Here is a 16,183-nt window from a genome sequence, read left to right on the forward strand (position 1 = left end):
CTAAAGCATGCATTTATGTCCCATAAGCTTTCATTAACTCCTTTCGGGCAATTAGACATATATAAACAAATTTAGCATAAATTAATTCATTGATTTACCAACATAATACAAAAAAGCACATTCATAAATACACACACACATACCTTTGTTTTAATCCTATTTCATCATGCATATAGATTAATTAATCCCGTTATAAATCCCTAAAGTCATACTAAAGATGTATGGAACACGAGATCAAATGGCCAGAGAAGTGTAGAACGAATAACTTGCCTTAAGTTTTCGGATCGAAAACCAATCTCCTTCTTATTTGTTTTTCTTTTCCAACTCCGGCAACACTTAGATTGTCGTTGTCCCCTCTGCTGGTCCGGTTATATTTCCGAACATCCCTTATCTTCTTCTTCTCCTAGCCCCTTGGTTTGGCCTTCTATCTCTCTCTCTTCCTCACGATCTCTCCTCTTTGTTGCACGCATTGGTTTTTTTTAACGTTCTCTCCCTCTAAACTAAACACACACACATATATTTCTCTATCTATATGGGCATAAAATCCACACCCATCTAAGCTTCCTTCCTATTAGCCCGTGGACCATTTGATTGGTCTAGCTACTACAAACCCAACTCATAATTAAATATATAACTAAAAAAATAAACAATTTAAAATTAAACAATTAAGCACATCGTAATAAAAAATTAATTAAATAATAATTAAAACATTAACACTTCAATAAATACACATAAACACATAGCCACATAATTAAATTAAATGTAATTTAAAATAAATAAATAAATGCCATGAAAATTATGAGTATTACAGGAGGCGAGTGTTTTGAAACTATAAGAGAGGTTTGAGTTATTTAAGTATTTAGTAGGGGTTGTCAATGTAATATGCTCTATTTTTTTAATTTTCTTCTTTAAAGTGTTAAGATTATTTTCGATATTATGAAAGTTTCACGTTGTTATCATTTATCTAAAAATCATTCCACTTCTTGAAAGATGGCAACCCTTTCTTATGGTTAAGGTATTCCTCCAAAACCCTCTTTATCCATTAGGCTTTGTTTTAAAATGAGGGATTTGGAGAGATAAAGTTACAATTAAAAGGAGAAAATTGTTGTTTCACTCATGTCCCGTATATTTAAAAGCGTATGATATTAATTTGATTGTTATCATTTTTTTTTTTCTTCTCTCTTTTATATGTCAAAATATGGATAGAGATTATTGTTATCATTTAATTTCTTTTATTTTCTCTCATAATTAATATTATCATTTCATTTCTTTTGTCTTCTGTATATCCAAATAGATTATTTTTTTCTTTCCTCAATAGCAAAGCCACAAGTGAAAATCATAAACTGAGTGACTTTGACTCAATAGATAAAACTTACATTTTTGTTGTTATTTTAGGTGTGCACCGTATTAAATTTAGCCTTTTAAACTTAAGGTTCCATTTTACAAGCAAGCCAAATTAATCGAGAGAGAGGAATCATGATGGGAAATCAGTCTAATTATGGTTATTTCTTAAAAATAATAATAATAATAAAAAATAAAAGAAAAAAAAAAAGAAAGTAGGGAGATAATGTATTTCCCATGTGAGAAATAGGAAATTCAAAACATAATTATTATTAAATTTTTGTTTTTTATCATCATTATTTTTACGGGTGAGTCCCCTAATGGTAGAAGTGGCCCGAGTGGTAAAAGGTTAGACTTATGTGCCCCCACTCAGGATTATTTTATGATCTCAATGATAAAAGTCGATTATTTACACTCACTGTTTATCTATAGGAGGATCATATTATGAATCTCATACCTAGTAGCATAATGTTAGAGAATATGGTATGAGTACCAGATGTACCACATATGAACACACTTATTATAGAGATTAAGAATTATATATGAATTCTCTATTGGTGCATCAGCGTCATCTAGTACATAGATTCCTGCATCGGTACATTGTTGTAGTGGGAGGATTATTATCCAATTTGACAAAATCATGTTTTTAGGTGAGACATTTTACGGACATCCCTGTCAAACATGAGTTGGACCCAGTAAGCTACACGAAAGCGTGAACCGATATGGATATAGATCATTTTGGCAAGTTGCTATGAAATCAGAGTTGGAATCTATGTATTCTAATAATAACTGGGATCTTGTAGGACTTTCTAGTAGGGTGATACCTATGGAAGGCAAGTTAATCTACAAAAAAATACCAGAAGATTTCTTAGTAGATGAACCATATGTGTACAGGGTAATGTCATTATTTTTCTAATTCTATATATTGTTGACATCCTACTCATTTATAATGACGTGGAAACTTTGTCATTATTAAAAATGTAGTTGCTCAATTATTTTGACGTGAAAGATTTTCAAGATGTAAGCTATATTCTTATGATCAAGTTTTTGCAAGATCAGGTTAAAAGGAAAATAGGCTTCTCTTAATAATCCTACATTGATAAAGTTTTGACCAGGTTTGGTATGCAAAACTAAAAAAAAATGAGTTCTTACGTTATTGACACGGATTACTTTATCTAATAAGTAGTTATCCAAGACTAGCAGAGGAGATTGAACAAATGAGACTGGAACAATATGATTCGGCATATGGGAGTCTCATGTATGCCACGGTCTATACCAAACAGGACATCCGCTATATAATAGGGATAGTCAGTAGATATCAGTCTAATCCCGAACTTGATAACTGGTCTGTTGTGAAAAATATCATTAAATACCTTAGGAGAATCAATGATCTTATATTCATTAATGGATGTGATGATATGGTCCCAGTCAGGTTTGCTGATTCTGATATTAAATCAAATGTAGATATTATGAGGTTCATGTGATACCCCTCGGATCTGAGACGTGGATTGATTAGGCCCAGGCCCAAACCCGAGGGAATATCAAACAATAATATTTAATAACGAACACAGATGACAAAATGAATTAAGAACAAATAATAAAAGCTGAAAAGAATACTAACATAAAATCCTCAACCGATAAAACTTAATAAAATTCAACATCCAAAACCTCCATGATTATAACTCGGAAATCCATCTAGTGGACCCCTAAATAAAATCCCAACTGAATTGAAAACTGAAAGTAAATAAAACTGAAATATCGTGAGAAGTCCTACGTAATCTGACGAATGGAAACTGTTCTCGAATAGCACGATCAAGCTCTAAGGCTGGAACCGTCCTGTACCTGAAAAGAATAATAGAAGAGTGGGTCAGGCCTACGAGCAAGTTCTAATCTAACTGCAATCCATACAGTGACCAGATACGCAGATACACCGTAGATACCTCACAATATCTATCTAGTCCATACATATATATATATCCACACTAAGGAATATTCACTGGACTATAGTAGGGGTCTCAACCTGAATAGAAGGCAACATGCAAAAACGCATCCAAGAGTGGGCATGAGTACCTAGACCTAACAGGGTACACCTACCTACTATATCCAGCTATGCATCCACTGCATATACGCACCCTAACCAACGACTCTGAGACTCGAGCTCATATCGTGGTACCATAATCATATATCTAAAATCCGTCCAAAACCATAATATGTCATTCAATTATTTATTGAGGAGACATACAAAACATACTAGTTAGTCACTCAACTTATTCAGTTGATATGACTTAACCACCATCCATTAATCCAGGAAGCCATTCAACTTAGTTACAGCTGATCTGACTTAGTCACAGTTAGGATTCAATATTTTCCAACCCATTCCTTTAATCCGATAGGTTAAGTTTAAACGTTCTGAGCTAAATCATCCATAGTATGTCACCGTCTCATACCGGTGCATACAATCCTCCATATCCAGGTAAATTACAACACATAAATAATAGGCTAGTAATTTACAATCCAAAACCAATATCCAAAACATTGCAGAAAAGTGTTTAAAGTTTCAGCATTTTAAATCCGAGAGTTAAACCTTGTAATTGTAGGAAACGGTTTCATAGTTCAATAACTAGCATCCAAAGCATTCATAGACCAGATCTAATATATCAATGACACTTTCATGCATTCAAAATAAATTCTATAATCATATTATAGTCCAATAAATTGCTAAATTAATTTAAGCAATTTAGTTCTTCCCATCCTGTAACAGCGTACTAAGTTGTGTACTTGTGTTCTGTTTTATCTTTTAGCATACAACCATGCACTATGCCGCAAGTCCAATTTGTTAATTAAAGGACTTCACCATGCATTTAAAAGTTAATTTAGAATCATGTTATAATATCTTTAATTGTCAAATTAAAACTAGACAATAAATTTCCTTCCAGCCGTTAACCGTATGTAAGGTCGTTAATTAGCGCACTGTTAATTCTATTAAAACAAATGGGGTATTTTATGAAATTCAAGACCTTGATTACATGTTAAATAAATTATTGAAAACCCCATTAAAGTTTTAAAACTGTTCAGGAACCCCAAGTGCCCAAACAGTAGCTGAAAATTACAGTACGCAACAAAATTGGAAAGAGCCTGTTCTTTAAAAAAAATAGAGCAGGCTCAAATCCACATAGAGCTGGCTCCATACAACCTTGAAGCCGGCTCTAAACAGGTGGGAGCCGGCTCTAGCATTCCATAGTCGACTCTCTTCCCTCCTGTGAGCCTTCTCTCCGTTCCAGTTTCGTTTCTGACCTCTGCTCCCACTCCGGCCAGTTGCAACCTTTCTGTTTGGTTTTTAAAACTAATCTAAGAACCTTATGTAAGCCTAAAAGCATCCCCATGACTTATTTACAGTGGTTGCAAGCAAGTAAAATAACTAAAATTACAACCGGATTAACATGCTTAAAGAAACAAAATTTGAAATAATCAGGCACGAATTTGTAACAGATTCGATTACAACACAAACAGAGCATCAATAAATCATAAAATAAACATGTAAGTTCCAGTTTATGATTTATTTAACCCTAGAGACTACCTAGGTGCACAGAACACGAGCCAAAGGGAAGGAGAAAGTAAAAGAACTTGCCTGCAGTTTTGGTCTCAAAACTTTGTCGTCGTCTTCCTAATTTCCGGCAAACACTGACCACCTTCAAGCCTCCTATGGTTTTGGTTTAATCCACCACAACTCTCCCTTGGTCCTCTCTGTTCTCCTCCTAAGCCTTGTTCTGTTTTCTCTCGCCCAGTTCTCTCACAAGTTTCTGTTATCTCTGTATCTTTGGTACGTGAATAGGGGTTGTGTATTCTCAAAACCCTAAGTTGACGTACTGTTATATATATATAGAGACTTAACTAAACCCTATTCCCTGTATGTGTAGAGACAGAGCCCTAATCCTAATCTTTGTCGGCTCATAACAAAATCTACATTTTAAAACAGTGACGGCTACACACGTGAATTCCATTCTACAGTTAAAACTATAACCTAATTTAATAAATAAAACATTTAACTTAATCCAATTCAAATAAACCATGAAATTAAAACAATTATACAAATAATAATTAACTAAAATAATCAACCAATTTAAATAAAATAATTAATCAATTAATCAATTAAAGCAAAACAATATCCAATTTAAATAACCATTAAATAAACACACAAACAAATAACCAATTTAAATAAATTAAAAATGCAATTAAACAATTAAATAAATATCAGGACTATCCTTTTAAAATTAGGGGTATTACAGTTCATGATTTAGTGTATATTCACTCAATGGAAGGAAAATCAGTTGGTAGATTGTTAAGCAGTTTTCAATTGCTAACTCAAACCTGAAGGTGGAGTACATTGTAGCTTTAAAGGCAGCAAATAAATCTTTTTGGTTTGATCTCACTGATTTAGAGGTTGTGGAGCATACTAGCCTACCTATCGAGCTATATTGCGACAATAGTGCAGAAGTAGTCCAAACCAATGACACAGGGTTCCATAGAGGAACAAGGTACACTGAGAGGAAAGTATCATGTCTTACATGATATTGTCCGGCAAGAAAATGTACTCGTGGCTATAACATTGCGTTGGAACACAACTTTGTTAATCCATTAACAAAGGTGTTATGATCAATAGTTTTAATCATCACCTGGATAACATTGGAGTTAGATGCAATCCGTATTGGCTATGAGGGCAAGTGGGAGCTGTTGGGATTTATATGCCCTGACATAACAAATTCCTGTTTGGATTAAAGTGACATATGTTACTGCTGTATCTGAAATATTTATGCTTTATACAATTGGTGAATTCAATGTATTATGTTTCGATTCATTATGGAATTGATTGTGTTCACTTGATTACAAGAGATATTTATATATGTATGTGATGGCAATCAATACATGAATATAAATAGTGATCATAAATTGTTCATAATCGGTAATTATGGATGGACTCATAATTAATTAAGACTTGAACTAGATTCGTGTTAGGTTGAGATATATTGCGAGAGCCGTCGTATGAAATTGATCCCTATCACCGTCATGGCATTTGACTCTTAAGCATGAGAGAAATATAAACTCTTTTATTAATTAATAATTATTTTGATTTGTTCGGCGGATACTTCAGGATCTTTAGACTAACACTTTGGGTAGTTATGTAATTAATAGTTAGAGGGTTATATTCTCAATATTTGCATCATTGCTGCTTGTATTTATTTTGTATTGATTATGGTTGATCACAAAATAAATTCGAAGGCTTTCGTATGTTTTTAGACAAAATGATTTATTATATATTTATTTATTTAAATTATTATTTTTATCAAACAAATGTTTTATTGTGATCAAGCCGGAAATAATCAAAGGTACCAAAATAAATATATTAATTAAGTAATCGGATTGATGGCTTTATTTATCCGATAACTAATTATGCATAGAGGGGTCAAAGTGCAAAATTGACTTAGATGTTATTTATTATTTAATTGGAGTTCAATTAATTTCTTTTAGTGGAGTAGAAATTAATTGAATTGGGTCCATAGATCGGGCCAATTATTAATTCATTGTAGCCAATAAAATAATAAGCCCAAAAGATTCTCACTCATAGCCCAACTTGATATGGGAATCATATTAGATTTGAGATATGTGAATTATAGATGGAGAATGATTTATTATTTTCTTTTCTTATTTTTATGTTGCCTATATATACATGGGTTCATGTATATTTTAAGTGAGACTTTTGGAAAGGAAAAGGAATATATTTTTTCTCTCTAGATTTTAGGGTTTACTTTCTCATTTAATAGAGGTTCCCACAAGTCTAGTTTTCCAAGGTCATTCATGGTGGCTTATAGGTGATTCCTAAAGGTAAGACCATTATCAAGTGGATGGAGATATAATGAGAAAACATCTAGTAAAGGGATCTACAATAAGTGAGAACATTCACTTTAGAGGAGGGATCTAAGATTTACTTAAACTTTTGATGTAAGTATTCAATCTAGTAATTGAATGATACATCATATTTTATTTTTGTATGAAACTTGTTTCTATGTGATAAATCAAGATCTGTAAATGAATAAATATAAATTTTTTTTTAAACTTGCACGTTTCCCAACAGTTTGTTCCATATGCACCATACCAAAAAAAAAAAAAAAAAAAAGGGTGGTTCATGGGTACGTTGCATGACAAATGTGCATATAAATATATGTGTCTATACATACATACATACATACATACGTGTGAGTAAAAGGAATAATATTATTTTGTACCTGATATTGTTGAGGTTGTTGTCCCTTCTTTCATTATTTGTGATGCGCCACTGCCACTTCTTAGCTTAGGCGTAAAATAGTCTCCAGACAACCCTTGCGCAGAACTAACAAGAATCCTTATCACGTACTCGAAACCAACCCCAAGAACAACAGATTTGATTGAATAAGGATGTCAATCACTTTTGATGGTTTCCCATGATAATGAGATCTTTGACATCTGTCGGAAAAAATGTCTCCTTTCGCCCGTGCGCTTGGTTGCCTTCTTTAGCTCAAGTAAAAAAACACCCTCTCTGCAAAAAAAAATAAAATAAAATTTCAAACTGAGAGATGGACAAAAAGTAGTAGAGAAATTCAAATGGGTCTTACTTTTGTGTGTATATATATATATGCACATATCATGTAACGGTACCAGAGTGATGTGTTTAGAGCAATCTAAATGAGAGAGAAAAAAAATTCTTAGTTCACCTGCGTAAACTCGGCTTCATTCTTTTACAAGTTTGGCGTCGGTATTCAACTATGTCAAAAGGGAGTTTTCTGCAGATTAGCTCTACAATATTTCCTTCCACATTAACACTATCCAAGGCAGTCCCAATAGACATGAAGAAAAAATTACTTCTTGGGATGAAAGAGCTGCTAAATAATGGGTTTGGAGATTCAAACTATGAAAGTATGGGGATGGTTAATAGGCATATGGACAATGAAATTCTGAAAATTCCAGAGCACACATTTTCTGATATAGATCCATAAGTCCAGATTGCCTCACTGGTTGCCTGGGAAGGTTTGGTTGATGCTCTCATTTTTCACTCCAGAACGAGTGCCTGAGATAAATACAACTCCAGAGTATTGCGTTTAACAAGTGATGAAATCTATGGATTTAAAAGCATCAAAAAGCTAGCAACCCTACTTTAGCGTGGATTGATTTTTTTAAAAAAAAAATTCAAAAAAAAAAAAAAAAAAAGTTCATCCAGAGTTGATAACCTACTTCAGCGTGGATTGATTTTTTTTTAAGAAAATGACTAGCTGTTGTATCCAACTGAATTTCTTCTTGCTTTGAAATTCTTCAAAAAAAAAAGAAAAAAAAAAAGAAAAGAAAAAAAAGGATATACATCATCACCAGCATTCAAAAGGATATACATCACCACCAGCGTTCACTTAACTGATTGATGCCTACACCATCATTTCCATCACGTCCTGATGTCATCAATATAACTTACTTTGCACATAAATTTTACTTAAGTTTGTGTGGCAGTGGAATGACTCAAGCTTTTTCTTTATATATATATATAATAAAATAAAAATACCTATTCATGTTCGTACCAACTATCCGTGCATGACAAAACCATGTACATTAGGGGCTTTTAATCTGATTCTTTTAGATTTGAAAAAAAAAAAAATCAAAATCAAAATCAACTTCAAGTCCAGACCTTGCACCTAGCAAGCATGAGCAAATCTGAGACTTGAAGTGGGGCAATTTTTAGACACTAAAAAATTCACATGATGGGTTCATGTTATGATTTGGGCTTAATCATCAATTTGATTCCACTTTGAAACATGGGCCGGTTACCCAAATAAACTAAGCCCATTACCAAATATGGGTCATGAATCAATTTAAATGACTCAATTGACCCAACCTACTTTAATGAGTCAATTTCAAATTGCTAACTAACCAGCCCCAGTTAGAGATTAGGTTAGTTAAATAAAATTATAATTATATATTTTTATTATATATATATATATATATTTGAGGATAATTATCACTTAGGATAATTATCTAAATTATAATTGTGATAATTATCCAAAGTGACTCAAATGACTATTTTGTCCCTTCATGAATTCTATAAGTAGAAGCGAGGGGGAAGGAGAAAGGGATCCGAAGAGAAGAAGAAAGCTCTGCTGAATTCTGCACACATTCACCACTTAAAGCTTTGAAGACTCAACACTTTGAATAAAAAGGACCATAAGCACTAACAACAAGTGCCGGCCTTATTCAAAGTCTTTCATTCAACCGTTTGAGATTAAGCTTATACGACTCTCAATCGGAAATCAATCCAAACCGAAGATTTAGGAGATCGAATCAGAGGACATTCTTTCTTTGTAAAGAATATTACAGAAAATTGTACCCCATTATCAAATATTAATAAAATTTATTATTTGCTCCTTATTTTATTCTTTATTTTACAGATACAAAATTTGTGTGTACAGTAATATGCTCTATTTTTAAAATTTTCTTCTTTAAAGTGTTAAGATTATTTTCAATATTACGAACGTTTCACGTTGTTATCATTTATCTAAAAATCATCCCACTTCTTGAAAGATGGCAACCCTTTCTCATGGTTAAGGTATTCCTCCAAAACCCTTTTTATTCTTTAGGCTTTGCTTTAGATTGAGGGATTTGGAGGAGAAAATTATTGTTTCACTCATGTGCCGTCTATTTAAAAGGGTATGATATTAATTTGATTGTTATCATTCTTTTTTTTTTTTTCTTTTTTTTTTTTTTTTTTTTTTTTGTATGTCAAAATATGGATAAAGAATTAGATATTATTGTTATCATTTAATTTCTTTTATTTTCTCTCATAATTAATATTATCATTTCATTTCTTTTTCTTCCTGTATATCCAAATAGATCATATTTTTCTTTCCTAAGTAACAAAACCACAAGTGAAATTCATAACCTGAGTGACTTTGACTCAATAGATAAAACTCATATATTTGCTGTTACTTTAGGTGTGCACCGTATTAAATTTAGCCTTTTAAACTTAAGGTTCCATTTTACAAGCAAGCCAAATTAATCAAGAGAGAGGAATCATGATGGGAAAACAGTCTAATTATGGTTATTTCTAAAAAAATAACTTAAGAAAAAAAAAAGTAGAGAGATAATGTATTCCCCATGTGAGAAATAGGAAATTCAAAATATTTACCATCATTATTTTTACTGGTGAGTCCCCTAATGGTAGGAGTGGCCCGAGTGGTAAAGGGTTAGACTTATGTGCCCCTACCCTTAGTGGTAGAGCTAGGGGTGGGCCAGCAGGGCCATGGCCTCCCATTTTTTTTTTTTTAAATTTTTATTAATAATCTTTAAATATTAATTATTTTGTAGATTTAATCTTTAAATATTAATTATTTTGCTTTCTCTACTGATAAATCGTATTATCACTAGTTTGTGAATGCTGGAGCAAAACATTCTTTTCATTGATGCACTTGCTTCAAGAGAGGATATGAAGGTCTTCTGTGAAACTTATCCTCTAGTTCCAAAAATGGTATGTCACTTTGTTTTTGTGCTTTGGTGTTATTGAGCATTGATTGTTGCATAAAAATTATCCTTTATCTTGTTCCCTATGTCAAGTAATTGTGTGTGTGTTATAGGTTTCTATCTCTAGTATAGTCCAAAACTAGATATTTAAAATGTCTGCTTTTAATTAGGTCATTATGATCATTATAATTTTAGATAGTGGATTCCTCTAATATTTCTCTTGGTTCCTCTTTGCAAACAATTATATTAAGAAATCAGCACTTTGTTGCTTTCTCTACTGATAAATCGTATTACCACTAGTTTGTGAATGGTAGTATATTTTCTTCCCTCCTTTTTCTCTTTTGCCTGTCTGTTTGAATTTCCTATGAGGGACTGAACTTACCATCAATATTCAAACTTTGTTTCACGGTTGTGGTAATTAGAAAATTTTGAGCAGATGTCACCTATTTTTTTATTTTTTATTTTGCCTTAGTTGATACTCATACACCCATATATGCTTTTACTAAGGCTTGAACCACCGATCTTCTTTTGGAAAGTAGGGGCTTGGCGACTGGCCCGTTGGTAGATCACACCTATCTTAGTAAGACAAAACTTAGGTTACAATGACAAATTAAATTAAGTTTTACCATACCAAGATTTTAGGAATCCCAAAATCAGTTACGACGCAGTTAATTGATTGAAGTCATTTTCAGCCCAACTTATGCTGAAAATTATAGGGTATTAGATGGGTTATTGAACTGGCAATGCCTTAAATCTATTTAACATCATTACTCTTGCTTAGTTTTTTTTGGTTTTTCCCCCAAAGTTTTGCAATTCTAATTCCCCGTGGCTGAAAGGAAAATTGGTTGGTTTGGCAATGTCTAGTTTACTGAGGGCTTCATAGTTCAGCGGTGACAAGCTGACTATATAACAGTGCTCCATGCCCTATCTTTTGTTTGTTCTGCACATGCTTTGAATAATGGGGAATGATCAACTTACTTATTAACGAGGATCTTTTAATTGCAGGAGCATTGTAGAAATTTATGTTTGTCATATTAAATAAACTGTGCCTACTAATGAAACTCTTTAATACCTGTGTAGGGGTAATATGCTTGAAGGAGGATGCTGGATATAAAATTGTGGCGTATCCTCTTTCCTTTTGCCCTTGGGATGAATACCATTTTAAAATTGATTATCCTCTTTCGTACATAAATTTTGCCCTTGGGATGAATACCATTCGTCTCCATAAATTGAAACATAGAATATGGAAAGCATTCCAGAACGAACTTCAGTCATTGCTAGCCCTCTTGCTGCCATGGGAGAAGAATAAGGAAGACATGGGACATGTGTCAAATTCTGATTGAGGAGTGTTGTCATAGGGCCTTTATAATGCATTCTATTTTTATCTTCCACCCCTCCTCTCTTAATTGAATGTGTTTTTTTCATCAAATGTATACTGATGGATGCTAATCCTAATATTGAAGTCTCTTTGAATGTGTCAGAACAGGTGCAAAACCCTCTGCCGGCCAGTGCACGGATTGATCCTTATACATAATAAAAATTTGAATCCTCAGTCTCTTTGTTTTGTAGATATGATTATTTGTATGCGCATTACAAAACAAAAGAAAATCAGTAGGAGTAGTCCACAATAAACCAAATTATGTTGTCAATTCATTCGAGTTTTCTGGGTATAAAATTTGTTGGGGGTGGGGTCGAAAAATACTAAATTAAGATATAAAAAAATATATAAACACTAGGATCAATCTCAAAAGATGGTGAAGTATTCGAATCTTGTTAAAAGCAAGCAATATTGTAAGTGTGAATTTATTCAAATTTTCGAAAAGAAATATAAACAATATAATGCCCTCCATGTGCAATCGATGTGAGAAATTTAAGACGGGTTTAAAGAGAAATATCAAAGAGTATTTATGCGTAATTTTTATGGTTTACGACCAAATTCATCTCATCAATCTACCCGAAAAAATAGTACCCAGCCAAACATTCACTATTTATTCCTATTATCAAGGAAAATGTACCAATCATACATTGTGGTTTCCTAATTTCATGGAAATGAAAAAAAAAATCATTGGTTGGGGGTACCAAGCAGAAAGTTATCAAAGGGTAGTAAAAAATTTCCCAAAACTTACTCCTAGTCACTAAAGGTGAACAAATTAAAAATAATCTAGTAATTTTAGTCAGCTTGGCAATAACAACAGTAATAATAATCAGTATTTTGGTGGTTTTTACTTAGCCGGCCCATGTTTTCGCAGCAGCTAGAGAAGAAAAGATCCGAATATTATAGACTTAAAATAACACCATCTGCGTTTTCCACAATATAAATTTATATTACACATTAAGCAGCAGTTCCAGTTCCCCAAAGCTAACGACACTTAAATTACAGTTAAATCTTTGCAGATGATCTTCAATTAAGGTACCAAGATGTGGGAAACCAGTCCATCCTCCTTGGCACCACAATACTGGCACCAAGTTCCGGAGAAGTGCATAAACACTATGATCACTCCCAAATTCGCCTCCACCACCGCACTGCATTCACAACAAAGAAACCAATCAACAGCCGTAAACCATTATTGCCCCTACAAATACAAGGAAAAACTTGGCATACAATACCTTTACAGATATTGACAAAGATGTGATTGCAGAAAAGGAGAAGAATCAAGTTACTACCATTTGATTGACAATTACCAATACAGATGTAATAGGTCAAGAGAGAAGCTCTAAAATTAAGAAGGTTTAAGATAGATCAAACTAAAAAGAGTATATGAAAAAAATTGAAGGTCGAGAAATACCTAACAGGGAACATTTTGTTAACTAGGCTCCTTATACACAAAAGGGAGCAATTAGAAACAATGTTAACTATAGAATTCTGGCATATTGTGTGATTAGCATACACCTCTGAAATATGAAAGTCAAACTCTATAAAGCAGTTATTAGACCTATCATACTTTGTGGGCAACATGTCAAACGGCTAATAAACATCACATAATCAAAAATTGAGTAACACAAATCCAATTATTGAGATGAATGTATGAAGAAGATCAACAAAGATCAATACATAAGATGATTCATATTACTCACCAAGGGATACGTAAATGAGTCTTTATGTTCCAATTAAAAGAAAATGGTACAGAAAGCCATTTCGCTAAGCTCAAGAAAGCTTCTCTCCAAACAACTTGTGGTCGGCCACAAGAATCATGTTTTCCATTTACTGTCTAAAAGATTGTATCCTCAGTCAAATCACATGTCAATATTTCATCACATATTACTTTAATAACTCCATCTGTGCTACTTTTAGTCTTTACTCTTTACCTTTCCCTTACATTACCGCAGACCGCATTTACTCTTTTAGGGATCATCTTTGCACATTCCCAAAACATCTAAATCAAATTTCTCTAATTTTACCTCCATTAATGCAAATTCAACAATCTCACAAATGTGCTAATTTCTGTTTTTATTCTTTTTCGTATAGATTTCTAATTTTATCTATTATTAAAATCAACTGACAAAGTTCAACTCACTGTTTGGAAAGCTATTTGATTTAGAAGATTACTTTCAAAAATCTCAAATATGTTATGAAGCTGAACATGGTGTTTTTTGCAAAACAATGAGTTGAACTCTAGGGCACTGTTTTTTTTTGATAAGTAAACTCTAGGGCACTGTTGGTCAATTAAAAGCATTGTCACTCAGCATGACAAAATGTCGAGAGCACTGGAGCTCAACAGCCTAGAGAGTTGAGAAAAAATACTCATATCTCACACCTGTAACAGAAAGCAAACAACAAGAACTTTAATTACAGAAAAAATCCTAAGGTGCTTTTTAACTTTTCCAAACAAGAATCTAAATAATCTGAAAAAGAATAGAGTTATACATGCATATATAAACACTTTTTATTAGCTCAAACCTTGAATAGAGGTTTCATGCTTTTGGGTTTTTCCTTTTCTAAGTGTTTAACAACAACAACTATTTGATTCATACACGTGATTTGGTATGTGATTAGACTATGTGTGACTATTTGAGTGTATTTTGGATTTGTTTCATGAATAGTAATTGGCAGTAGACTTCATAATTTCAACACAATGGTTATTATATCTGGTGTGGTTGTGATTGCTAATTGTTGGAATCTATAATGGACATTCAAAAAGGCAATTTGTTCAAACAGCCTTTCTAGTTGGGTTTCATATATGAGAATCTTAGCGGGTATTCCACTTGCAACTCTCACTTTGAATAGTAGTATTGTTAACAAGATAGAGAACAACTTCCTACGCAAATTTCTTACAGCTACTATATCTAAAAGGTTTAAAGTTTTACACCATGAACCATAAAATGCAAAAATCAGTGACATCCAAAATTGTCCAATGAGATGAACTTTTGGACTAGAAATTTACTGGAGAAAGATGTATACATAACAACATGACAAATAAGAAATTTCACATAAGCTCGTATCTTTTGCATCAACAATTGATTAAATTAAATATATCTATAGGAATTATATATATTGCAAACCCATGCCTTCTCAGAAGATTGTACAAGAATAAGCTACCATTTAACCTTTCTAAATAAGAAGATATATACCTGTTTCACCAGTCGGCTGTCCACCCTTTTCAAAAGCTGCAAAGAAGATTACCAGAAGAAAATACAGATGAACGAGAGATCACTTCAAAAACAGAATTTATGAAAGCATACAAAGCAAAGCAAAAAAAAAAAAAAAAAAAAAAAAAAAACGATACTTCAATTTATAATTTATTTCTGATATATTATTGCACCAACCTCCCAGAGATTTGTTACAACTACAAGAATTTTGATGCAATTTCAAATATAACTGTGACCGCTCTTATCAAACATTGTTTTGTAACCATTAAGGATCAACACAACTCAAGTATGGATTTTGCTAATGTCAACAAAATGAACTATCATAATGTCAATTTCACCATTGGACCGAATAAAATACATTTTTATTTTACATTTATTAGTTCAGAGAGGCTGAGGCTGAGGCTGAGGCTGAGGCTGTATATAAACATCTTGCCATGAAGGGTTAATATGTCTTTCCACAATAGCTGGTTTATTCAATTAAAAAATATATTTAGATTTCGATGGGCAAAGTAAAAGCCATATACTCTGTCAGATGTCACCAATTTCACACAAATGACCACTAAATCACAAATTAGAAAAAATATTTGCACTTCAAACATCAATCTAAATTTTAAAAATATATATGTCAACCCATAAATCTTCTCAGAGCGAATGAAATAAAAAACATTGAAAGATTTAAAACAAAACAACACACACACCTACTGGCGGCATGAACTTGTTTGTC

Source organism: Cornus florida, unplaced genomic scaffold, assembly GCF_030987335.1.
Source record: "Cornus florida cultivar Cherokee Brave unplaced genomic scaffold, ASM3098733v1 CherokeeBrave_3.0.0_Hap2_Chr09, whole genome shotgun sequence".
In the NCBI taxonomy this organism is placed as follows: Eukaryota; Viridiplantae; Streptophyta; class Magnoliopsida; order Cornales; family Cornaceae; genus Cornus; species Cornus florida.